The following is a 26,733-nucleotide window of genomic DNA, read 5'->3' as shown; positions in this document are numbered from 1 at the left end:
AGCAGATTAGCCAAACGACAGCGATATCACATGATTACTGGCTGTCTGCTACACAAGTCACCCATTCTTCTGCGCCAAGAGCCGTTCAGAGGGAGTTTGGAGACTGCATCGTTACCCAGGAAACAAATCAGTTTTATTTGTATCAACAGGTGATAGATTTAAGGTGCATTTTTAAGATAACGTAGCTGCTTTGAAACAGTCGATTTTGCGTTGAGTGACGGCTAAAGCTGTATAAACTCTCTAGCCAAAACCAAGATTAAGCCTTTGGCCAGTGGCCAGTGCTAATTTCCCCATTTACAAAGAAATAGCTTTACAAAGAAACTGTGTGTAAAGCCTCTTCAGTGGATGAAAGGAGAAAATCTCAAAAAGTCATTTAAAGCTCTTTTAAATGTCCTTGATATTCTAAAGACCCTCTACCATTAAAACAGCGGCAAGAAGTAAATGTCTGTAACTGGGAGAAAAAGGCCACCAGTTGGCCAAGTAGTGGTAGATGAGCAGTAGATGATGTAATTCCTCTCCTTTTTAGCTCTGGTTTGCTCTCCACCTACTCTGAGAAAAACATTTATCCTTTTTGCAACTAGATGTTTAAATTTACCGACCAGTAAGCCCTTCACTCCCACTATCCACTAACCAAGTATTTTTATTTTTTGTGCCTACACCTAACCAAACCGCAATGTTTTCACAACATTAATACATTTTTAGACTAAAGTTTATAGTTAATCGATAAAATACGCTGCCTCCGTTACATATTTTCATCACAATTGTTTGATAACCACATTTGAGGGATCATTGCAAATGAATGTGTGTATATAGGCCCATATATTGATATTGCAGTTCTTTACCCCATGATATCGGCAATGGCCCCAAAAATCTGCTATTAGTCAGACTCCATGTCGCCCATCCCTACGTCTCTGTATCTTTGAGAGATGATGTGCAGCACCACCATGTTTTTAATGGGTTTACTGTTGCATCTCCAGTCCATTTGTGGTCCGGCTCAGCTTGATAAGTATCTGTACCTGCCATCAGCAGATTATCCCGGTAAAATGAAGTAATGGTATCGCTGCCATGGCACCAGCTGCATGCTTAAAGTGGTAAAAACATTCAGTGCTTTTGCTCCTGAATAAACCATAAACAAATGGGTTTTCTGTTACAATGACTGAGTGCCGCTCTGGAGGTGGATTGGGGTAACATCCCCACAGACGGCGGCATTTGGGAATCCAGATGGGCGGTCGGCGTTTCTGCCCACCAGCGTCCGGCCTCATGCGAGCGGGCCTCCTCGGGAGGTCATGTGATCTGCCGTATGACTAAGAGAGCCCATGGAGCTGCTGTCAGCACTGGGCTTGTGCATGCTTAGCACAACACAACACATGCCCCGAGCCATCAGGCTTTCTCCAACGTCACGTTATCTCGGACCATCTAGCTATTTAAGGCATGCCCTGTTGCTGGGCTTTTCTAGCTCCCCCTCCTCCCCACAAACACACTCAGCAATGTTTGTCTTCTTCTTTATCTCTGTTCATCTCTTTTTGTTCCCGTAACTCTTTGTTTTTTGGACACCCCGCCTTCATTCAGCGCTGCTCTCTGTAGCTTAATGCTTCTTTGTTTCTATCTGTTGTCTTATCTCTTTGTGCAGACGGTGTGGCAGCTCATTGCTCATCATTACCGTCTTTCTAGCACTCTCTCTCCTTCCACATAAATCATTGCATTTCTGTCCTTCTCTTGCTGTATCTCTCCCTTTCTCCGGGCTGCACGGCTAATCCGAAATATATTAAAAAATCACAGTGCACTCCCCGAACCACAAGAAGCTGCCTTCTTGTTTTCCTCCCTGATACAGAGGGATGTTTCGGAAAGATTCCCCACTGAGTTCAATCATGTGCTGTGCAAAATTTGTGACCCTGCAGATCACGGGAAATAATCTTTTCATTTTATTCAAACTGAACAAAGTACCGGGCAGTATTATCATCATCCACACCTGACCCATCTTTTTCAGAGATATAGGAAATGAAATAGGGATGAGGAAGCAGTTTTTTTTTCTCTGTCAGGGCCCTGGTAGGGTGTGTGTTGGCAGGATTTTTAGTCAAAACCACTATGGCTAAGTCAGTTTGCCCAGTAAATCTTTGCTGGAATAACAGTTTGGTTTGAAAAGCCTCCAGAAAGAGCACATAATTATCTGAATCTGCAAATCTAATACAAATTGGTCAAAGACAACCTTTTTGCAATATGACGTGCGTCTGTGTCTGTCTTCCTCTTTTTTCCCCCCCCCTGTCTTTACGGTCCAAAATCAGTTCAACACTTCTTGGGTTAACACTCTCTCCAGATACACACACAAGCCAATCAGCATCCTGCTCTGATCGGACGGCTGCCTAGCAACCAGAACCCCCCAACCCGGACCCTCCTTCACAGGCTCCCAGGCTCGTGTTTCACCGCCACCCACTGACATGACACTCAGGAATGAGGCTACAAAGACCCAGAGAGTCGATCTTACTTTCAAGCTACCACCACCTCTGACTCCCCCGTTTCAGGAGAAGTGGTACGGCCCGTTAGTGGACGTCTCTGGAGAGCCGGTTTCTTATGACAGTCTTTTTTTTTTTTGTGTGTGGTGGGATGGATTTTGAAGTGCTGTCAGTCAGTGGAGAAGACGGGACCAATCCCAGAGGGGTAGACTGTCTCAGAGTTGAAAGAGCATGTCTGAGTGTGTGTTAGTGTGCGTTTATGTGTATGTGCGTGTGTGTTTGGGTGGGTGTGTGTGTATGCATGTGTAATGTATGAAGGGATGCAGCCATTGATATGCAGCTTCATATCAATGAATCAGTCAGTGCTTCTTTCGATGAATCAATAAAGCATTTAGTCCATAAAATGTCTGAAAATTATGTTAATGAAGCTCACCTCTAGTTACAGAGCCCGAGGTGATCAGTGTTCCCCACACATAGACTTTACTTGGACAGGCTGCTCAGGTATATTTACAGCCACCAAAGTACATTTGGCAGCCCTATTTACATTTTTTACTTTTATTTTTTTATTCGTCCTTCCATGATCGATTAACTGGTGGATAATCTTCCCTCACTCTGCACCTCCTGATAGGCTACGTAATTAACAACAAACACACCGCTCACCCGCTGTTGTGACAATGGATTTGCGAGAGTGCATCTTTAGAGTAGGGTTGTCAAAAATATTGAAATATTGCTAAATGTCTATCCAGATTATTTAAAATTGTTTCAATACTCATTTTTTTGCAGTAACGATACATCAGTACAAGCTGTTTGTTTTGCTTTCGCACAGTACACAAGACTTGTCATTTATCTTTTGATTCTTTTTTATATTATTTTTTAGTTTGTCCGAAACCTTACTATGAAACAATAGTATGTGAACTGCAGTCTTAACAACAGCAACAGAGCATAAATGCCGTTGTTCCTTCTTCTTCTTAGAAAGAATCATTATTTAAGCACTCTGAGGCAGAATTGGGAGAAAAGGTTTCTTATAAAGTCTTCACTTGGTCTCCTGAAGAGAGAAGCCCGTCTGATTTTTAAATTTGATGCCTCAGTATATCCAGTTTTTAAAAGAGAAATAAACGTCTGTAATTATAAACAACAGTCTTAAAGACACCTGTTTATGGGACTGTATCACACTGCTGATGATTGAGATTTTCGTTTATGATGCTCATGCGAACAATATGTCTATCTTTGAGTGTCAGCTGTGATCCATCTGTTTTACGTGAATACTGTGGTTGGCATTTTAAAGCATTAATATGCCTGACTGCATAAAGGCTTTGACTTAATTTAGCCTTTTAAGAGTGCCTGAGGAACGTTTATTTCCTGTGATTCATTGTTTCATCTTTGAGAGCACCTTAAGGTTGACTGCATGTCTAAAAACTGGCCTTTGCAGTCTAAATGTATGTATATGATCATTTTTCTGTACAGTATGTCTCCTCTGTCGTTTACGTTTGTATGTACAGTACGTGTCCCCTGCATGCAAAAAATCTTCAGTGTGAAACGAAGCGATTGGTGAAGTGTTTCAGAAGTAGGTCATAGCTACCATCCCTCTCACTCTTTCTCTCTTAATCCTCCCTCTCTGACTGTAACCCCCCTCCTCCCCCTCTGTACAGGCCTATATTTCACTCTTCAGCCTCCCCTCTGTCTCCTCATTGTTGGCATAATTATATAACATATGCCGTTAGGTGGAGGCTTTTATCTTAAGTGCCTTGCAGTGCTGCAGAGTGCATACGTCTATAACATGGCTGGTCTCCACTGGGAATCGAACCCCCAACCCTGGCAGTCATCTCTGGCCTGTTTCCTCACACGCACACACATTCAGGGAATGTGGGATGTTCTTGTGAAGTCGGACACCTGACTTTATGTTTTTGTGTTTCTGGGTCAAAAATAAAATCAAGCATGGGAGGAATGAAGTGTCAGGTTTTTCTGGCAGCTGACTTCTTTCAGAAAAACCTCCACAGTGCTGTTAGTTATTTACTGTACGTGGGAGTGCAGAGAGAAGGAGGAAATAATGTGATTTGTTTTATTTTGTTGATTAGTAGTTTAACTGATTCTTGTTTAGCTGATAAAATAGTGGAACATGCCTGACATGAGTTCTGAGGTCCCATGTTGATGTCTTTTTAAATTGCCTGTTATGTCCAGAGATAATCGATTTGCAAAGAAATTCAAGAGAAAAGTGACAAATCCTCACAGGTGAGAAGCTGGAACCAGAGAGTGTTGGGCATTCTTGCATGACAAAACAAGAAATATCAACAACAAATGACTGATTTCACTGAACTGATAAGACTCTCCTGTTTAGTAAATGATTAATCAGCTAATTGTTTCCTGTAAAACCCTGTAGCTTTACTGTACCGGCTGATTTATGATGCTTTTAAGGCTACAGAAAGAAGAAAATACTTCTCTTTGGATGTTGTTGTTCAGATCTGTGGCGTCTTAATTAGAGGGGAAGAGATGCTAGTCTCTATTTTAGCCCCGGTTTGTCAGTGAGGCTAATTAGACAGGGTTTAATGGCATTTTTTTTGCTAATATCTTGACGGTAACAGCTGTACATGAGCAGGTTGGTAGGATTTTATTTAGAGTATAGCTGTTTGGGGTGTCACGATTCTCCAAATCCACTATTGGATTTGATTTAAAACATTTTTTCCGGTGCTGACGGCTCTGCTATTGTTAGACAGTCTCATCCTGATTAGTAAAAATTAACAGATCGTTGGTTTTGTGGCCTGACAGTTGTCATTAACATAAAAACAACAGCTTGTCTTTATCCTGATGGCTTTTTGCGGGTTAAGGTTCGGCAAAATGGAATAATATTCACCGAAAATAAAGAGTCCAGAGTTCAGCAAGAAACAACAAAAGATAGAAATTCAGTTTGTTGCAAAATTCAGATTCTCCTCAAACAAATCAATAAAGGATCTCTGAAAAAGAAAATAAACCCAAAATCTCTGACGCACTGATACCAGTCAGTTGATCGTCTTTGTGCACACAGGTGTCTGGAAGTTCAGCTGCAGGCTGCTGGTAAGATAGCTGTGTGGTCTCTGAAGTATCCTGTTTTTGATTTCAGTGATTAAAATTGAAAGCTCATTTCGATCGATTTTTGATCTAGAATCGAAATCATGACACCCAGGGGCGTTGCTAGGCCTGCAGCTTTACAGGGGCACAGACCCCCTGAAATTATGGAGACCGCTCATATGTTGTGTGTTTAAGCCCATTAAAAGCAGATGTCAACCCATTTGTCAAGACAGTCCAATCTTCCAGGACACGTGGACCAAAACTTTGCCATTCATTTCGAAAGGGGCAATGTTTGTATTATTGTATTTTATATACTGTGTTGCTTCTATTCATTCTGCTCCTCTCCTCCTCCTCAAGTTTGCTCTTTCTGTGTGATGATGCAGTTGAGACCAAAATCTCCCCGTTCCACTTTTCTTTCTCGCCTTCCTCCCTCTGTCTCTCAGGGTCTCTCGGTCAGTTGATTTGATGACATGGGCGCTGTTTGATGTGAGCTGAAAGCGTCATGAACACTCTAACTCTCACACACAAACATACACACTGCAGCTCCACGTGATGAGGTCGGGAATGAAATAAGAGATGGTGACGCAAACACAGAAATAGTCAACTCTGCTCGCCTTAACTGATCCGGTGTGAAGGAATAACCGGAGCAAAAACTCTGAGCTCTGAGAACTGAGTGTTTGTAGAAGGTACTCACAGTCATTCCTCTTATGAGAGGCATGAATCTGAACTGCAGAGAGCTGACCTGATTTGTTTATTAAAGAGGCACTATGTAGATTTGGAGAAGAAATTCAACTTCTGAATTTTAATACTCATTATTATATTAATATTAATGAGGTAATAAAATCAGAAATATTTTTTGTTTCCATAACTGAATAAACAAGCTGTTCTCAGAGGAAAATAAGGTCCCAGAACTCCGTTTGAAGCTAGAAAGGTGGCAGGGTCCGCCACATATAAACAAAGTAAAACAGAATGACATTGTGTTGTCCTTTAAGGTCAGTTTTGTTTATTCAGTTTATTCAAACATGAAAACAAAGACAGTTTGTTTAGGCAGTGACTAAGATCTTTCACAATGCACAACTACACAACACTCCTTTTAATGTCAAGAGTCAGTCGGTTGGTTGGATCGTCGATAGTTGAAGTAGAGCAGAGGAAGCAGATAATTGTAAAATACATGTGGCGAGAGAACAAGGAAAAGATTTCAGATGAGTACAGCTGTTGAGAATAAACCAGCTGATTCACCCATGTCATGTTGCAGAATGTAGTAAAAGCAAGGTCATAAACATTTGAAAAGGAGATGTTTCATAAAAACCATCATAATGTAACTTTAAACTGTATTATATTTAGTGTTTATTGTGACTATGGAGGGTTGTCCTTGGTGATGCTCAACCGCACCAAATTTTGCACATTTTAAAGTTGAATCTGGTGCCCTTTGAGAGGAAAACTAGGAGGCTGTATTAGAAAAAATATGAACTTCACTAAGATATTACGGAAATTAGAAGCTAGTCTTTACAATTCATTATACTTTACACTTTTGGTTGAGCGATGTAAACACAAGCCTATAAGCTAATAGCCAATAATCAATATCAATCCTTTGCTTTCAATCTTGCATTTGTCCAGAGTTGTAACTAACTAATGTGACTGAGAGATAATCACTGTATTGTTCCTAAAGTATGAGCACCCCTGAGTGCCATCTTCGCTATTTCATGCACAAGCATATAAACACGTGTGCGTGACATCATTTCCGAGCCGCAGTCATAAACAACGTTTCCCGTTAGCATTTAGCAAGCGCAGGAAATAACCAGAGTTGTGATTCAGTCTCAGGTGCAAAGTCACAGACAGCAGCTCTGGAAGTGGCGGGTAAATAAAACGCACACCGCTGAATAAAGTATCCACTGAGTGTATATCTTCACGTTGCTCGACTCCAGCAGGTGCTCTTTCAGTTAACTGCCATTTTGTTCAGCTTCTGTACACGTTGCTGCTGTGCTGCAACTGACTGACTGACGGCAGGACGCCCGTGATGTGGTGATTATGTATAAATAAAATGGGTAGACATGATGATAGCTTTCATATATTGAACACACACATACTGTAGATACACACACAAACACACACATTCTCACTCTCTCACTTCCATTTACACTCACTCTTTCACTCAAACACTCACACACTGCCTTTAGGTGTGTCTCTCTCTCTCTCTCACACACACACACACACACACACACACACACACACACACACACACACACACACACACACACACACACACACACACAGCGTTTAATAGAGTGTGGGTGTTCAGCTGGAGCAGAATGAGAGCAGCAGCTGTGAGTGGCCGACTTCAGGTTACCATAGCGAGCGAGAGGGAGAGAGGAACACTAAAAATACGAGGGACCCCGTTGTGTAGTTTTTTCATCTTCTCAGTGCTATCCTCCTTTCTTTTCCTCCTGTATTTCTGAACATGAAACAATATTTGTGGTTATGTGCTCGGCCTGTTAACCTGCTGCTGATGTAGCCAGAGGCAGCAGAGAGGAGCGTGGGAGTTTTTTCCAGCTGCAGCAGGAGGAGCTCACAGCAGATACGACTTCACCGCTATTAGCTGAGGTCGAAATGAGAAAAGATGCAATTAATGAGAAATTGCAGAATAACGCCCACTATGGCGCCGTGTCTGTATTGGTGTTACAAGTGACACTCTGAAGGAGGTTTAATGCTCCTAAAATGCTGTTTGACTGCGTGTCTAATTGAACGGTTTAAATGGTTTTCTGTCAGATACTCCACAGCTTAACGTCATGTTTTCGAAATTAAAGGTGATATATGTAAGAATTGGCCACCTGTCGAATTCATACTCAAATAGGGGGCTGCATATCAACAGATTGACCGCTAACTGCTGCTAGCAGTAGCTGCCATTAGCTCAGTTAGCCAAGCAGCTAGTGGCCTGGGCTGGGAGAGCTTTGGAGCTGGATGCCTGGGGCTAGCTGGTTAGCATGCTATCTTCAGTTGACATCTTATAGACCGTATGACGTCAAAACAGTTACTTCTTCACATTCTGCTGATAATTTTGGTTAACGTAACAACAATTTGTACATGTTGCACCTTTTATTTGGAGGGTTAATCCTTATAGTATTGAAAAGGCATTATGTTCTAGTTATCGCATATCTCGATAAGCGTTCATCCGATCTACTTCACACCTGGCAGGTGTGTTGCTGAGGACCCAAGGAAGTGCACTGGTGCAATTTGGAAGTGCAACACATTCAATACGAATACGTTTTGAATAAACGGGGAGTGCAGTGTCATTTACAAAAAGATATCACAATCTGAAACTGATTTTCTGAAAAGCAATTTGCCAACAATGAAAGCAGCTTTTTACGCCTCAGCTCTTTCAATAACGTCCTTTCATTTCTGCAAACGGAAACGAGGGCCTGATTCTTAATTTTCGTTCCTTTGTGCTCAGAAGAACTCATCTTTTATTGATTTAGTAATGTTTCATGTGCTGTTAGTAAAGCCTTAAATAGACAGAAAAAGGGATGCCTGTGAAAGGTACTTCAGAGTCTCTCAGCCTGCAGCTGTTATCGAACAGGTTAAAGTGTTCAGGATCATACCTGTTAAAGTGCCCTTGAGCAAAATGTACTGAACCACCCACCCAGTAGTAGTCTAACATCTCATGTGATTGTACTCTGTGTGTGTGTGTGTGTGTGTGTGTTAGAGAAGGGTTTGTCGAGAAGCAGATTCACCGATCTTGTGTGTGAGATGGTGACAGAAAGATGGCGACTGAGTCTCAACAAGTGTGAAACGATGCAGGAGGAGTGTGAGAGGCTGCGAGTGGAAGAGACGCTCCTGTCTAAATGTCAAAGAACGGCGCTGAGTCATTACAAAATGGAGGATGTGAATGATCCGGGACTGTGGGCTGATGCTGAGTGAGAACAGGATGTTGGAGAGGCGGCACCAATGGTTGAAAGGATTTGGATCCAGACTGAAATATCTCAGCAGCTGTTTGATGGACCGCTATGAAAGTTTGTACAGACATTCATGTTCCTCAGAGGATGAATCCTATTGTTATTCCCTGATGTTTCCTCTAGTGCCACCATCAGGTTCACAGTTGTGGTTTTGAGTGAAATGTGACGACAGCAATTGAATGGATAGCTGTGATTTTTGATTCAAAGAACCAAAAAAATGTCTCTTCATTCAGTACCAAATTAAGTTAATCCCATTAGAGTCAGTGAGCCAATAAGCATGCAGCGGCTTGTTGTGCCAAGATTTAATAGTGCCGGTGATTGGCTGTCTCACGGCATGTAGGGAAAACACAAGGTTAAGCCCAAAGGAGGGCCTCACCGTGTCAACGTGTTATGTAATCTTTTGTTAAAACGGATTTTATAAATTGGTGTTGAAAAAAGTATCGTTCAGGAACCGGTGTCAATTTTTATTTTTTTTTATCAATACCCAACCCTAGGCTGCAACAATGAATCAATGAATCAATTCGTTGTCAACTGATACATTAATTACCCACTATTGTATTAATCTATCAACCGATTTGAGTAATATTTTAAGAAAAAAGTTCAGCTTTATCAGCTTTTTAAATGTGATGATTTTCTGATTTCTCTCCTCATCTATGAACATAAGCTGTAAATCTTTGCATTGTGGACAAAACAAGACATTTGAGGACGTCATCTTGGGCTTTGGGAAACAGTGGTCAACAGTTTGTTCATTATTATTTTCAGACATTTTATAGACCAAACGACAAACTGATTAATTGAGAAAGTAATCGACTGATTAGCAGGTAGTAGCAGCCTCTTAATTCGTTATGGAAACCCTGAATTTGTGATTATGCCAAACTTTGCTGTATGGAAAAACAAAGAGGTTATTTCTCATAACTCTGTCACAGAGTTTCAAAATGTGGTGTTACTCACCAACATTTGTCATTGGTTATAATCCACAAATTTTCACTACCAGTTCCCACCTGTATCCTCCTTTTTGTGGTCAAATTGCTACTAAAATCCCACGGGTCGGTTTACTGCTACCATGTTATTTGTTACAGTACCAAACCTTGATGTAGCCCCCACAAACACCAAATGATATGAGCATAGAAAACTAGTGAATCTGTTCAAATGTGAAATGGGATGTGGTTTAAAAGAGCACACATACCAATCAGTGAATGTTGAAAACTGTACAGTTTATAGCATATTTTCTGTTGTCGTAAATATCACTGAATGCTGACGTTGGTGAGTGCTGGAGGTTTTAGTTGAGTCAGTGTGGGAATGAGGGCCTCTATCTCCTTTTCCGTTGCAGCCATTAATCGATTACACCTCCTGCAGCACGACTTACTCTCTCCCTGTTGGCTTCACAGTAATGCATTGTAGCGAAGGCAATTAAATTTACAAGCATTCAGCAGCTACTACAGCACTCCATCTGCGTTTTTTGTGCTCCCATATTCGCCATTCCTCTCCAAGGCAACGGCAATAGCAAACACCCATCCCTCCTCTCCATCTCCACTTTTATGTTCTCCGTGGTGTGATGCTCGTGCTATTCTGCTCAGGGTGAACCGGAGTGCTCTGCCCTGGGAGGGGGCTGGAGGTCGTGACTGAAGTGGGTGAAGAAAGTGCTGTCGAGGGGGTTGCGAGTTCTGCTTCAACACAGCTACCGCTTTGTCTAGACATCGAGTTCCTGAGAAACACTGGCTGCTCTGTTCTCGCCCTTGACAGCATTTTCTGGTCAAATTGGCAGAAAACAAGGTTCCTGTGTGGAAAAAATGCACTCCTACATGTCTGCTGCTTCTCATCCCAAGGCATTTTGTATCAGACGGGGACAGAGGGTCACACCTGTTGGACGACACAGAGGAGGATTTAGTTTCTTAGCTTCATTTTCATCCAGAACAATAGAACTGTAATGTAGCTGTAACATTAAGTGCTGATATTGTTGGTTGTGTGAAAATCTTAAATCTGGTGCTGTTAATACTTGCCTTTTATCGATGCACAAATGCAGCTGTTGTTCCTTCAAAAAGTTAATGAAGTAAAGATAATCTTGGTGTCATGAGGAGTTTGTGGGGACATCAAGTGAGGCTCATGTGCTGGTGTAGAGTATTACTTCATGTATGGCTTCTGAATACAGGCTGTTTGTTCTTTTTAATCATTTTCACATCAAACAAATGCAATTAAAAGTTGCATATAAGTGGTCAGCATAAATTAGAGGTAAGAGTCATGGTCAGAGTGTCTAGAGATGCACAATATCTTTTTCTGTCAGCTGATACCGATAACAGGTAATTAACTGCTTTTCATGGTTGATACCGATAAGATAACTGATAATTTCACCTTTTTATATTTATTAAAGAAGTTTGTAACCTGTAGTGTCCTCACACCTGAGGGTAAGAGGCTAAAATGTAGTGAGCAAAGACAATGTAATATACCTCTGCTGCTGCTGCTGCTGCTGCTGCTGCTGCTGCTTCTTCAGCTTCTTATTACTGGACCGCAAACCAAGCTTACAGGTGCATACTGCCACCTACTGCATCAGAGTGTGGAGAAATATGTGTATACATTTCACCGATACAATAAATGGCCAATAATAAAAATGTCCCAATATTGTGCATCCTTACATGGAACAAATAATTGTCTTTGTCTATTATTAATCTTTTAACGTTGCAGAACTCAAAGATCTTCAGATGACAAAAAGCAGCAAAGCCTCATATTTAAGAAGCTTAGATCAGTGAATGCTGGACTTGATTGATCAGTGTGGGAAGTTTTGCTGATCAATGAATAGATTAATTGACCTACTACAGTAGCTGTCTTTCCATCAGCGTATTCTAATGGCCATTTTGAGGTATTGTATGAGAAAAAGTTGATGGGCAATTGCAAAAAGTTTGTTCACTCACCTGAGGTGGAAAAAGGAAACACCTTTTCTGAATAACTGACTTGCATGACTGATCGGCTGTTTCCGAGAAGAGATGTAACCATCCTCACATTAACACATGAAACCTCCTCTGCAATGGTAGAAGGTTTTGCGTGAGCTACTGTTAATCTTGACAAACAAGCTCGTAAAAAACGCACAACCAGTCTGTCCTCATCAGAAAAAACAACCAAATAGATAGATCGCCTGTGAAAGCAGCTTATTACGACCCTTATTTTTATGTATTGTTAGGTTGCTGATGGATGGATGGGTCAAACACGAACAAGACTGTCACCAACCCTAACTTAGTTCAGATATGTTCAGACATAACATAACTTAAGCTACATTTGTGACATACGTACATACACAAGTTAAGTTGCATACAGTAAGTAAGGTACATACTTAAACCCAATTCACAATCTTCCTAAACCTAAATGAGTAGTTTTGTTCCCTAAAAGTAACACAACTGCGAGCATTGGATAAACATTCAGTACGGCTGTCGCTTGTTTTGCTGCAACTGCCATTTAATTTTCACTGACAGTCAGTCGTTTATGTAGGAGGATGTGTTGTGTGTAATGATAGTGGATGGAAACAGGCGTTCATTCACATTTTCTTTTGCAGTTTTTCTCGAAATGGGGTCAAAATTTGTGATGCATGTGGATGGAAAAACTGAAATTGTGATGTAAACAATCAGAAAACGCTGGAACCGCAGGTAGAGTTGAGGCTGTTTTATAATTCAAAGGAAATCTCTCTTTAGCTTCATTTCTTTTTAGGTCAGATATGACATAATTGTGCAAAATCATCCAATCTTGGTGCTCCAGTTCTTTACGGCAGCGCTTCTCATCCTGGTGTCATTGAAGCCTGACTGTATGCAGGCTTTTATTCCATCCAGCTCATTTCACTAATTAGTTCTTCCTCCCTGGATGGAGACTTGCTAATCAGCAGAATCAGCCACTGTTGGAATGAAAACCTGCAGACTCCGGGGCCTTAATGGTGCAGAATAACTGTTTTCAGAGAGTGCCAGCTCTGCTCTGTTCGACAGACACGGAGTAGAGGGCGTACCTGCTGCTTCGGCCCTGCTTGTCTGCCAGTGACCCTCTCATTTCACACCAGAGCTGGTTCTCGCCTCGCCAACGGGCTGTTTGGCAGCACTGGACTGTGCCAGAGTTGTTTGGACGCCCAGGTCCTGGCTGTGGTGCAAAATGAGCTTTCATCCTACAAAAACTGTGATTCGATTATGAAGTGAGTGCTTCTGAATAAACAAAGGGGTTTTTGGTCAGCCCAGAAAATGAAACGTAGGAGTAAATCTAGGGGTATACTTAGAAAACGATTCAAACCGTTTGATCCCAAAATGAGATAAATACCAATAGTTAAGTGTATAAATACAGTTTAAAACACTTGCTGGCAGAGAAACTGGCACATTATGGACAGTTGTTCAGAATCAGAACCACCTCAGGACTTTTGTTTACATTTTTTTGGGTTAAAATGATCTGTTTGGTGGAATTCCTCATTCTTAATGGAATAGTTGGAATCGGTGATCAAGTAGCAATACAGGAGACATCTATAAAAACATGCTGTATACTGTTGTGAATTAAAGCAGTAAACGATCTAAATTGGCACTAAAATGATAGTTTGATTGATACATTTTGATAATTCATTATTAAAGTCATTTATCAAACAATGTTGTATCTCAAATGTGAGGACTTGTCCTCAGTTTTATTTTGTAATAAATTGACTATCTTTGGATTTTGGATTGTTGGTTGGAAAGATCTTCAGTTTAACGAGTCACTTTGGGCTTTGGGGTATTTTAAAGGGCATTTGTCCCTATCTTTTGACATTTTAAAGACTTATCGCTTAATTGAAAAGCAATCGACCAATCAGTCGATAAGGAACGTTAAAGTTTCTTGCAGCCATGCAGCGAACGCCTTTCATAAATGATGCACATTCAATATGAAACGCTCATGATTCCAAAAAACGCAGATCTAATTAAAACTTTTTTCCACATTTATTGTTTTCCATCAAGCTGAATACTGGAGAAGATGTCAAAACCAGTTTATGGTCAAGCCAACGCCTTTTACTGCCCCGTTTACACCACAGGCCTTCATCGTTGGGGTTGGTTTTGTTCTGCCCTTCCCAGGCTGTTATAATTCAGCTGTATGAGATGTTGTTTTTAACAGTGCCAGGAGGCACCGCGTCATTACTGCGCGGTCTCTTTATGGGAAGTCCTGGTATGAACATTAGAGGTTTTGTGAAGGGAGGAGGCATTAGAAAGGGACGGGGGGTGTTGGGAGCTCATGTTGAGCCGATGTTGAGTCACCGACAGCTATCTTCTGCACGTCTGTGTTCCAGTATTCGTCTCTGTGAGGACCAGTTTGAGCTTCAACCTGCAGAGGGATGGGGATGGAAGTTTTTGGTCGGTCTTCACTACTTCCACGAGCAAAAAGTGACACTTTGGTGTTATTTTCAAGATTCATTATAAAAAAATTGTCATTACAATTTCTCAGAGCCCAAAGTGACATCCTTAAATTGCTTCTTTTGTCCAACCAAAAGTCCAAAACCCAGAGACTCTTCATTTACTGTCATACATGAGAAAGAAAAGCAGCAAATCCTCACATTTAAGAAGCCGGAACCAGCAAATGTTTGACACTTTCGCTTGGAAAGTGGGAATAGTTAGAAGTTTATTTTCTTTCGGGTGGTTAATCCTTAAAGCTCTAATTGCAGGGCTGCCATATAAAACTGCATTACGTCTAGCTTCTGGTCATTATGAAAGTTTTAAGGTGTCACAACTCCAAAACACTCTCCGAATCTCTCTGACAGTCTCAACAAAAATTTACTTCAGCTGGTCCGCACCTGACCGAGTCTTTTAGTAAAACCTCCGAAGTTTTTAGCCCTTTGACATGACAGGAGCGTCTGACAGTGACCTCGCCTCAGGCTGAGAAATGTCCCTCTGTCTGCACACTTCATCTCCCCTTCGTCCTCTGTCCTGACTCCTGTTATCTGAGGATAAAGAGCCCCCTCTACCTTTCTCCTCTGTTGTTCTTCCTCTGGTCATCTTTATCTTACGTGGTCACTTCAGTGTCATAGAGAGCATCGGTGTGACTCAGATTGTTCGGCTCTCTTACTGTCTGTCATCTTGTAATTTAAGATTATTTTACCGTGACACTCATTTAAAACATCTGTTAATTAACCTTTAACACGCAGTCTTTTCCCTCATAGATCGTACAGTATAGTTGGAAAGTCTCTTCTTCCCTGCTTAGTGCCCTTTATAGACATCCTCGAGCAAATCGATAGTATCGGTTGAATATTTCCTGTGTGTGTGTGTGTGTGTGTGTGTGTGTGTGTGTGTGTGTGTGTGTGTGTGTGTGTGACATTTTCTGAGCAGCTGGAAGGGAAATTTTGCTATAATGAACATACAGTGGTGTGGAGAAGTGATGGTGTAGTCTTTAATCTTGATGGGGCCGGACAGAGCTGGAGAAAATGTTGGTTTTCAAGATGAGATATCCATATTATATCGTAAGGGGTAAAATATCCGATCTTCCATCACTTTTGCGCATGTCACACAGCTATACTGATTAAATCCGTTGTTCCATGTGAACACGGGACCCTTTTTAATCCCATCCCATGTAAACAATTGACCTCCAATCGGAATTATTTCAGTCGAAAAGAAGAAATGTTGTCCATGTACACATGATACTAATGATACAGTCGCTTGAGTGCAACCTGCTTGATTTATCGGAGTGGGCAGACGTTTGTGGAGACATTTATTTGAAGGCTGGGATCCGTCATTACCTCAGACTTCAGCCCACGACACGCTGCTGCTCTTTTCTCCGGCTTGTAGCTCATTGACCACGTTTTAACAGGCGGCCTAATGATCCGTCAGTTGGACTGATTTGGTTCGTTCCCAAAGACCTCAGCTCTCCAAACTTCCCTGAGCCAATAATCTGAATTCTTCCCCTCCTCTTCCTAGCGTGTCACTTCAGATAAAAGCAGTGAAATGGCTGAACTGTAAAAGGCTGGTGGATAATCCCGTCAGCCCACATGAGAGCAGGCAGGGTCTGTGGAGTCGCTGGCTGCTCAGGGCTGTTTGTCATTGGGAAGTTCAGCAGGAGCCCACACCCGTCGCTACAGACATATCATGGCTGATAGCTGCGAGGGGTCCTGACTCCCCTCGCATCTCCATCTCTTTTTCTATCTTTCTCTTTTTACACCGTTCCTCGGTGAGCCTGAAATCCTCTTTTGATCTCCCACCCTCGCTCTTCTCCTGCCAACCTTCTTGATTTTCCATCACATTAGCATTTGAGGTGTTTTATAAGACTTGCTGCACTGTGGAGAGCAATGATTTGGTAAGCATCACATTTAAGATCACTGACTTGACAAGAAACCAGTTGTGAGGGTTGAAACTATTGTGTGTTATTTAATTCCTGATGATAGAAGGACACAAAGGAAAGACGTGAAAAGAAATTCTCTCTTTTCTACTACGACAACAACAACAAGTGCTTAATATCGTCATCAGCTCGAACAATCAAGTACTGGTCAGGCTCCAATTTTTTACGATCTTTTCATCATTGAAGTCAAGTCTCAAGCCAGAATGCCAAAAATTCTGTTTCCAGCTTCTGATATATGAGAATATTCAGTTTTATGTCAAGGTAAGCTTAATATATTTGTAGTTTTGGAGGGTTGTTTAGACTAAGTGAACAATCAAGGTTTTGTGGTTGACATTATTCCTTCTTTTCTTAAGAATAAATATGTTTTCTCCAGACAATCCATTATTGGAGGTGGTAAGCAATTAAACAGTCTCCTCTCTAATTAAATGTTTTTCGCTGCTGCTGGTTTCCTCTGAAGTTTAACACACTTACTATAATGCTTCTTCTGACGATAGCTCTTTGTTTTAGACACCTTCATTGTAAAACACTCCTGAAAAACTCTGTAAAAGTAAAATAAAGTAAAAACAATCGTACAGTCATCACCCATGAGAAACATTTTGGTGATATTTGCTGCCGTAGACACATTTTGGTGTTCTCCACCCTCCTATTGGGAATCTGCACAGTGAAAACACACTTGGTCCTCAGTGCTGTTTTGAACACACTGCAGTCTTTCCCAGGGTGACGACTGACCACCAGCCAGAACCAAAATGTTCTATAAACAGAGGTTGGTTGCGGCTGTGGCATTTTGTCTTCCCTCCGAGCCACTTTGGCAGGTAACCCGTCATCATTCAGACCAGACGTCTGTTTCCTTCTAAAACTGTCATTTCTGGTAAAATAGTAAAAGTGGCTGCTGTGGCCTTCTGACAAACAATTTCATTTCCTGCCTGGAGCATCACGGTGTTGTTTTCCTGTCTATATTTGTCTTTGTGTATGTGTGTGTGTGCATGTGTGTGTGGTCAGGTGTCCAGGGTTGCTGAGCTCTGTGATTTTTAACTGATGTGTGATATCAGAGGAGCAGTTGGATACTAGCCCTCTGGCTTGTACCTTCGGCCTTTTTCATCTAGCCTCCCCTGCCAAGCCGGTGGTAATACGCACATTCAGTTTCAGTGTGTGAGTGTTTACATGAGGTGCGTGTCTGTGTTTGTGTGTGTGTGTGCATCTAGCTCCTGACTAGAAGCAAAAATATTAAATTTATCCACAAATCAAACATAAAACATTCACTCAATTTTTGTTTTTTTACCAGTTGATGCATTTATTTGCATGTTGCCGTGTGTGTGTGTGTGTTTATTTGCATGTGTGTGTGTTTGTGTGTATGTGTGTGCATATGCTAGCAGGGGGTATCCACAGTTTAGAGTGGATGCGCGCTCGCAGGATTTTTACCTCCAGCGTGGGGTTAAATCAGCCGGGCATAAAGTGCTGACACACATTTAATCAGAAAAATAGATATGCATTTGCATGACTGCATCACACACACACGCTTACACACATGCACGGAGTAAGTAATAAACACACTTGCAGCCCTATCAGATGTTGGGGGGGCTTTTTGTGCTTCTGCCCACAGGGACTATAAGGTTTAATCAAGCAGCAGGCCTGCGTTGGTTTACTGTGGCATTAAGGATAAAAATAGGCTGCAAGGAGCTGACTCTACTGGGCAGCACAGCCACACAGCTGCAAGTCATGCTCTGAGTGTGTGTGTGTGCATATGTGTGTGTGTGTGTGTGCATATGTGTGTGCATTGACTAAAATATATATTTTTATGTACTTTCTCTGAAGGGTTTGCCTCAGTATGTTTTTGATGGAAGTTTTCTTTCCGCATTATGTCTTTTATAAACATTTGCTTATAGCTGAGGGATTGAAAAGTTCTACATCTAAATGTGTGTGTGTGTGTGTCTGTGTCTGTGTCTGTGTGTGGGTGGTTTGTTGTAGTGCCTGAACGCCAGATAAGCATAAAGAGATTAACAGGCTTTATTTGACTCCAGTTTGATTTTCAATGAAGCCGTTTAAAATTGAACTGCTGTTATTTTATTTACTCTTACTGCCGTGTGTGATAAGAAGATGTGATTATTGGTTAAAATATTTGATAGCGGCGCTAATAGGAGTTTTAATTATTATCAAAACATACAGAACAGCTCGATGCATCTCTGTTAAAGGAGCAATTTGCAAGACTTTCTAGAATTTTAGATTTAAGTATTCAAAAAGTGAACATTAACAACGAGGTGTGAAGAATCAACAGTGTTGACATCATGTCAAAGCCTCCATGTGGGCTATCATGTAACAGAGACCACTCAAAAGATTAGGGTCAAATCAACACAACCCGCTGGTTCCACACCTAACTGAGACATGAGCTAATTAGCTAATGGTTGCTAGCTACAGCCAAGGATCGCCAGGAAGGAGTAGCAGTTGTTGGCTACTCTTGTCATATGCTGCCCTTTTGGTACAGGTCGCCAATATGAGAAACACACTTCTAAGAGTGAGATGAAAAGATCAATATCAGGACATGCTTAGCCTACATTAGCTTAGCATAAGGTGTTGGCTATAAGCTGTTTTGGCATATGCACCAGTTCTCACTCGACTGCAAAGGTGCCATCTTTGTGTTATTTCTCTAATTAAGGCCAAGGTCTGCACCAATCTTCTCATTTCACTCTTGGAGAGACGGAGCAATAGGGTGTTTTCCAAAATGTTGAACTTTAAGAATAAAACTCACTGTGGCACCCATGCCAGCTAACAATTAGCCTGTGTTTCTTCCAAGTCTGAATTCACTCCAGGGTGGAAAAGCCCCTGAAACGTCATGCAGATCATCATGAGACACTCAAGCTCTATTGAAAAACAGAAACATTTGATTCCTTCTGGTCTGGACTGGAGCCTTTTAAAGACCATAATGACCATTAAAAAGTTTTAGGTTCTTCAGCTGTGGTGAAGGAGGAACCTCGGCCTTCATCAGTGGGTGATTGGCTGATATCCAGCGTCTCACAGGAGCCCAAAACTGTTCCTATTTATTGTGGGTGTTGCATTGTGTGTGAGTGAGAGATTTAGGATAGGAGGGTTAGAAGTCCTGGGAATGTTGAATCATGATTTTCATTGGCTGCTGCGAGTAGGAGAGGGACAGAGAGGAGAGGAAGAGACTTGGTGTGCAGTGATGAAACATCACATGACAGCATGAAGTGGGTCTCTGTGCTCATTCACATGAGGATTACTTATCATTAGATTGTAAGCTACTTTTTCACACTGCAGATAAGTCAGCCGCTGCAGGCTCTGACAATATGGATTTACTGGTGGGTGTGTGTTTTCTGTCCCCTTTGCGTATTTGTATTTTGTTGCTGTGTGTGTGTGTGTTTGTGTGCATACAGTATCTGGGGCTTCATCAAACTTTCATTGAGGCTGTCAGCTGAGCGCATTAAACATGAGTGGAGAAAACTGCCGTCGCGTGGGATTCTGGGAAAAGTGTGAACACGTTAGGCCTCGTTCAGCCTCTAGTCTGCATAGTAACACATAAAGAGTAGAGGTGTACGAGTGTGTGTGTGCTTCCAAGTCTTTTCCAAGTTGAGGAGATGCAGCGGCTTCTCACTTTGAAAAGCAATCAAATGCTTTTAGATTTAGATGTAGAGTTTCTCATATTTCTGACACTTGACCCGTATTACTGAACTCCTTAAAACGCTTCAGCTAAACATAGTTCAAACCCACTGAAAATATTTAAATTCCAGTGGACATCCCAAAGAGAGACCGGACATGTCAGGCTGTATTTGGGGGCTATCTGTCTAAAACAAGAACAATTTCCTTGAGGGAACCTCCCAAAGGGATTAATAAAGTTGTCTGAATTTGAGTCTGAGTCAATAGGTAAAAGAAAATCTTTTCATTGTATGGAGTGGCGTAACCATCAAAAAGATGGTGTCTTGGTTTTAAATATTTACTTGGTGTAAACTTGTTATAGCTCTAATGAAGTGGACTAGTTGATCCAGGCTGCAACTAATAATTATTTTTGTCAGTATAGTATAGTGATAGAAAACAGAGAAAAGCAGCCAATCCCAACATCTGAGGAGCATTTATCATGATTCGTTGATAAAAGCAGGTGACAATATTCTATCAATTCAGCTCAAACATCCTCCAGGTTAACGAGAAGTGTAGGACCGCAACTAAGAATTTGTTTTCATTATTTTGGTTTATAAAATGTCAAAACATTTTGCAAAAGGCTCATCACAATGACAGTTAGATGTTAAATGTCGCAGGTGAAGCAGCAGTGCAGCGAGCATCTGGAAACTGATGGTTTTCTCTGAGAAATGATCAGTAATTAGCATCTTTATTCTGCTTGTTTGAGTGCAACAGTCTGAAAAGAGAGCACACGTATTTGCTGTCACAATTCTGTCTTTGCGCCTGTGAAGATTATATTGTGAGAGCTCATCACATGCTCTTCATTGGCCTCCGACGCTGATTTACAGCTGGAAACGGCAGGAACCAACCCTTCCTGTCCTGTTGTTCTGTCGGTTATATAACAATGTCCTGATTCCTCACTGAAGTCAGAGTGATGTCAGCTGTCTGACAGTGTGGGCGCCCCGGGGGCAACACAACGACCTGCCCACCCAACCACAGCCACACAGAGCGAGAGAGAGAGAGACACATGACCGATGGATTCTGGAATAATTTCCTCCAGTGGGGAGATGAATAGTCTGCAGATATGATGCCACAAGCAGGAGCTGAGGTTTCAATTCGAGCAGTAGGAGCACCACTCTGAAGGAACATCTATCATTTTTTTTCTGAAAATCGGTCCACATTAGGCTTCACTTTGAGGATTTGTGTATGAGAAAAGCAGTTAATCCAGCAAAATTTGTGTCTTTAAAAATGAATTTCCTAAACTAGGTAGTTGTAGAAATCCATTCTGAGTGCTTCATTTTAACACCTGAGTGTCTTCTGCGCACATATCTGTGGACAAGGTTGCACACTCATTGTTGAGGATCCATCAATACCACTTTTCCACTGCCACTGAGAGCAGCCTCTGTTTGTCTGTCTGTCAATACTGCACACTGGTCTGATCCACTGCGTTCACCACAGTTCACTATAGTTTCCTATCCGACTTAATCTAAGGTCGTAAAAAGTGTCGTCAGTTTTTCGTTCATCCAACTCAGTTTGTGGAAATGGAAGAAAGCAGGTGAAGGGAGTTCTGATTTGTAGTGACTGCAGATGATTTCAGGGGTTTGTAGTGTGATACACACAGACAGTGCTGCAGGCGCTGGTTGTGGTTTTGGTGAACCTCAAACCTCCATAATTTTTGTGCAGCAGTATACACCTTCATTATGTTTTGTATGTAGCTCTGAACTAAAGCTTTATTTATAGCAGCCAAAAGTGTGACACACCAAATGGTTTGTTACACAGAACCATCTGGAAATGTGCCGCTAGAAAGTGTTTGGAAAAGGGCAGGCGCTTTCAAAAAAAATACTCGACAGGTGATTGGACGACCCATCTGTCTATCATCATGCATCACAGCTAACGTTAACATCAGGGCAAGCAGAGGCAGTTGGTAAAAAAACAAAGGGATAGCTCCTGCAGTGGAAACTTAACCAACTTAACTGTTGCTAAATTTCCACTGGTGGACGCATTTCTACTGTTGCTTGGTATATAACACCATATGGCCCAAACTGTTTAATAAATTAGTTGTGTGAGCCATTTATGAAGCAGAAATGCCACATAATTCCTGGTTACATCTTATTTAATCTCATTTTTCCTTTTTATTTCGGACTGTTGATCCAACCAAACTAATGCTATGTTATAATGTAATGTAATGTGCTGTGACTTTTTCCTCTTCTCTGACTAAAAAGTGACCCATTCACCACAAAAACATAATCAACGCATGAATGAGTACAAGAATTAGTGAAGTGAAGCAGTTGCACACCTTCTCCAGCCAGGAATTCCCATTTTTACCATCCAGGCTTCCGCCTCCCCCACGAGATGAAATGAAACGTGATCTCTGTTTTTGGATGAGTTTCGGGTGATAAAAGATGATGGCGTTCAGGCTCAGTGACACTGTGAACCGACAACACGTTACGTAACTCTGAGGGCTGTAGCTGTGTGTGAACGCAGCCTGGCAGAGGAGGCAGTAATCATCTGTTCGGCTCTTTCTCATCTCTCATCCTCCCTTTATTCATCCATCGCTCTCGCTCTTTCTGACATCCATCCTTCCTGTTTCCCCTCTCTTTTTTCCCTCTGAACCTCTCTTCTTCCCTTTTATCCCAATCTAATTTATACAGTAGCTCCTCCACCTCCTCCGCCTGCCTCCACACTGTAGCTCGAGCCCTGTTATCTCGTTGTCAAATCAGATCCGCGTGCTCGTATTGATCCCTCTGGCAAAGTGAAATCCCTCGTGATTGCAGGTCATCGAGTGTCAGATGCTCTCTCTCTCACTCACTGCTGGGATGGATTTCTGATTCGGTGTTACCGTAACATCGACCATCATCACTCTGCATACTGATGGAGATTTATGAGATGTGTTCGAGAGGCGTCCTTCACATTTAAACACACACACAAACACACCACAGTGCCTTTCATGTACATGTTACCTAACGCTGTCATCATACCCAATGTTAAATAACACTTTTTCTATTTTTACCTATAAAAGGATTTGCGTTGTGATGTTTAATGACGAGTTGTAAGAAGAGATTTAAAGGAGGACACCGAGTTTGCCCACCTTAGATTGGCAATTAGTTTCACAGCAGGGAGGCTCGATCAGCGAAAGCCGGTCACAAGTCATGAATTTGGAACCGTTAGCTGGGTCCTGCCAGAGGATCTCGACCACCGATCAGACTTTTAAAACAAGAAACAAGCCGTAAAATCTTAATATCAATTCTAACACTCACAGGTAACCAGTGAAGGGTTGCTAACGTGTCTCTTTAATGGTCTTTGAGGAAGGATGTGAGGCAAAGATACTGTGTGAGGTGGAAGAGACACAGCCAGATGTTCTAATAACAACAACTTAGTTGTTGTTGTCCTATAGATCTTCTGATTTAGCCTTTTTACCGACACAGTCAGTAGCTGGAGCTGCAGAAGAAGCTGTGACAGCTTAGGGAGGTAATTAAGGGCGCTTGGCACTTCATTACCGCTGTTTGTACCACTTCTTGGAGTCATAACACACTGACATGATGCACATACTTTTAGATTTAGTGTTCACTTTCCATTATTATTCTATTATTCTTCAATTATTATTGTTTCCTACCCATTCACCACAAGGCATGTCACAAAACAACTTCAACGGTTGGTTCGACAAACAAACACCTTTAAGATGTCACCTTTAAAGACTTCACAACTTTCTGAAAAGTTTTGTCCTGGGAGAAGGATCCCTCCTCTTTGGCTCGTCTTGAGGTTTCTTCCATCTTCCATCTAAAGACGCAGGATGTCATTCACTGTACAGATTGTAAAGCCCAGTGAGGCAATGTGATTGTGGTTTTGGGCAATATAAATAATTGATTTGATTTGGTTTTCCTGAGCAGTTAATCAGAAAAGTGCATAACCAAATGTAAGAATAGGGCTCCGACCTTTAGCTTCAGTTTTCACCATCTGAGCTGTAGATAACCACTTGTCAGTCCCAAGTGTTCCTTATGTTCCAGTTTATTGGGTTTTAAATGTCGCTGCCAAATCACAGCTCATTGACTGATAATTCTGGAGAATGCGCGTTGAAGCAAAGATGAGTTAATTGGGGTGTATGCATGTGTGTGAATGACAGATGGGCCTCAGGATCACTGCCAACATCCCGAGGGTCAGTGCATCCTGAGGGACTATCCACCCTCTGCTGACACACACTCAGGCTGAGCGAGTCCTCCAATATTTTGGAGGCTTTCATATCTCCAGAGACCAGAAAGGGATCCAAATGATCACCCCCCCTCCTCCATATCTTCAGCCTATCCCGGCTCTTAATTTGCTCCTCGCTCGATGCTGTTTGTCAGCTCTGTGCAGCTCTGACCTAGAAAACCAAATCGAGATTGGAGTCAATGAGGAGCACTTCAGGAGTGCAGCATAAATCAGGTCGGTTATCATGCAGAGAGGCTGCTGTCGTTGATGCTCCGAGGTGAAATTTCTCACATTTGTACCCTGAATATTTGGCACAGATTCGAGAGCGTGATAAAGAAGACTGAAGACAACATGGAGGACTGTAAATGCAGCACAAATTTGAGAGTTTGTTGAATTATTCCTTTTTATATGCAGGACTAAGCAGATTATTATTACCATGGGGATTCTCAAGTGTCAGACATTGTCCATAAACACACAGTCATCTTAACTCAATGAAACGGCTGAAATGGGGCTGAAATGTTTGGCCCGTGGACGTCAACCCCAAGAAGTCCCTGTTCCTGAAGCAGTACTGTCATCTCAAACCAAACTGTTGGAAATACATCAATCATTTTCGTACATGCAGGCCCATTTCTGCCAGTTTATGCTTGATTTAAAAAAAAAAAAGTCAATTAATCAGTAATTATGAGATAAAAAATGATGTGAAATGAAGGAATGAAAATGAGATGAAAAGGGGAAATTATGGGATAAAAATTCATAAATGTTTATAAATGTTGACTTTCTGTTTCATAATTTTGACTTTTTATCTCTTAATTATAATGTTTTAGCTAATAATTAGCTTACTTATGACTTACAATGGGAATATTCTTTTCATCAAGCGTCATTTTAAACTTTTTTCTATAATTGGCGCAACTGGGCTTCTGTATTTTCAGGACCCCTATCTATTCTATCTCTGTGTCTCTCGCAATATCAAATGTATATCCATAATATAAAATATAACATATAATATAATGTATAATATGTTTGAGTAAAAGGAAAAAAACGCTTGTAATACGTAAAAAACTCTCACTTAGAGAATAAACTGAATAAAAGCACTTGAGTGAACGTTGAAAGGCCAAGTGTCCTTGAGCAAGGCGTTGTCACGCACTCCATCAGTCACAACACATGACAAAAAAAGACAGATGTGAGAGGCGCTTGAGCTCGAAGGTAGACGTTAGACTGAAGAGTTGACAACCTCGTCACACTGACCCGACCCTGTGCGGCTGAAACAAGAAGCCGCAGAGGGAAAGGTCGATATATTGACGCCACTGGCAGCACAGCGACTGACAGGAAGTGTTGATTAAAAGCCCAGCGGCTGGAGACCGGCAACACTTACTAAAAAACACTTTAGCTTTAGTAGCTGTGATTGTGCTACTCGAGGCTTCTTTACATCTCTATCAGAATTAGTGTCGCTTTTTATACGGAGGTGAGGCTTGGGCCAATATCAGATATTATCGAAAATCACAGTATTTACCGTCATATGCACTATTTTTTCACCCATAATTTCCCTACTGGTGCATCTTTATAATTTAGTTAATTATTCAGCACTAGTTCTAACATGGTTTTAAGGCTGTCTTAAGTTTGAACCTTGAATATACTCCTTGCCAGTACTTGTACTGATCTACAGAATATCTAGGAGGTTGGTCAGTTTTAGGCGGTTGCTTTTTACTTTTCACCTCTAGATAGATCCCTTTACATACACATCACCAGATGAGCTTTCATGATAATTGTTCCAGTGTCACCAAGATAAAGGTTTTTTTACATTTCTCAGACTAAGTGATTAAAAAGAAAAATGCTGCAATGAACCGGCTGCTGGCAGAGAAGCAGGGAGCTGAAGTCGAGCTGCGATTCATCAAAAGAGTCAGTTTGGAACAAGACACCCATTAGGCTGAGTTCATTTAAATTATGACCGTCTTTATCCGTCCTGCACAGACAACATTAAAAGGAAGTTTCTTTTCCCCAGCGGATTGTGAACACTCTTAAGGGGGGAGGTGTCAGCGGTCTGAAAGAGGAGCCTGTCTCATTCACTCTGCCTTTTCTGGTTTCTACTGTCTCTTGTTTTGAGGTCTTCCCAAATAGTTTGAGCTCTTTCTCAAACCCTGTGCTGTCGGACACTGAGTCAGTCAGCATCTCAAGCATCA

The 26,733-nt window shown here is 41.6% G+C and overlaps 1 protein-coding gene across 2 annotated transcripts in view; it reads left to right on the top strand.

Annotated features, from left to right (window-relative positions):
• The window catches only part of cttnbp2 (cortactin binding protein 2), an 87,956-nt gene that overhangs the window by 12,299 nt on the left and 48,924 nt on the right, over positions 1–26,733 (top strand). The gene's annotated exons all lie outside the window — the stretch shown is intronic.

The sequence above is a fragment of the Pagrus pagrus genome (genome assembly GCF_965226575.1).
Source record: "Pagrus pagrus genome assembly, chromosome: 10".
Classification (NCBI taxonomy): Eukaryota; Metazoa; Chordata; class Actinopteri; order Spariformes; family Sparidae; genus Pagrus; species Pagrus pagrus.
This window is presented reverse-complemented; position numbering and strand designations above follow the sequence as displayed.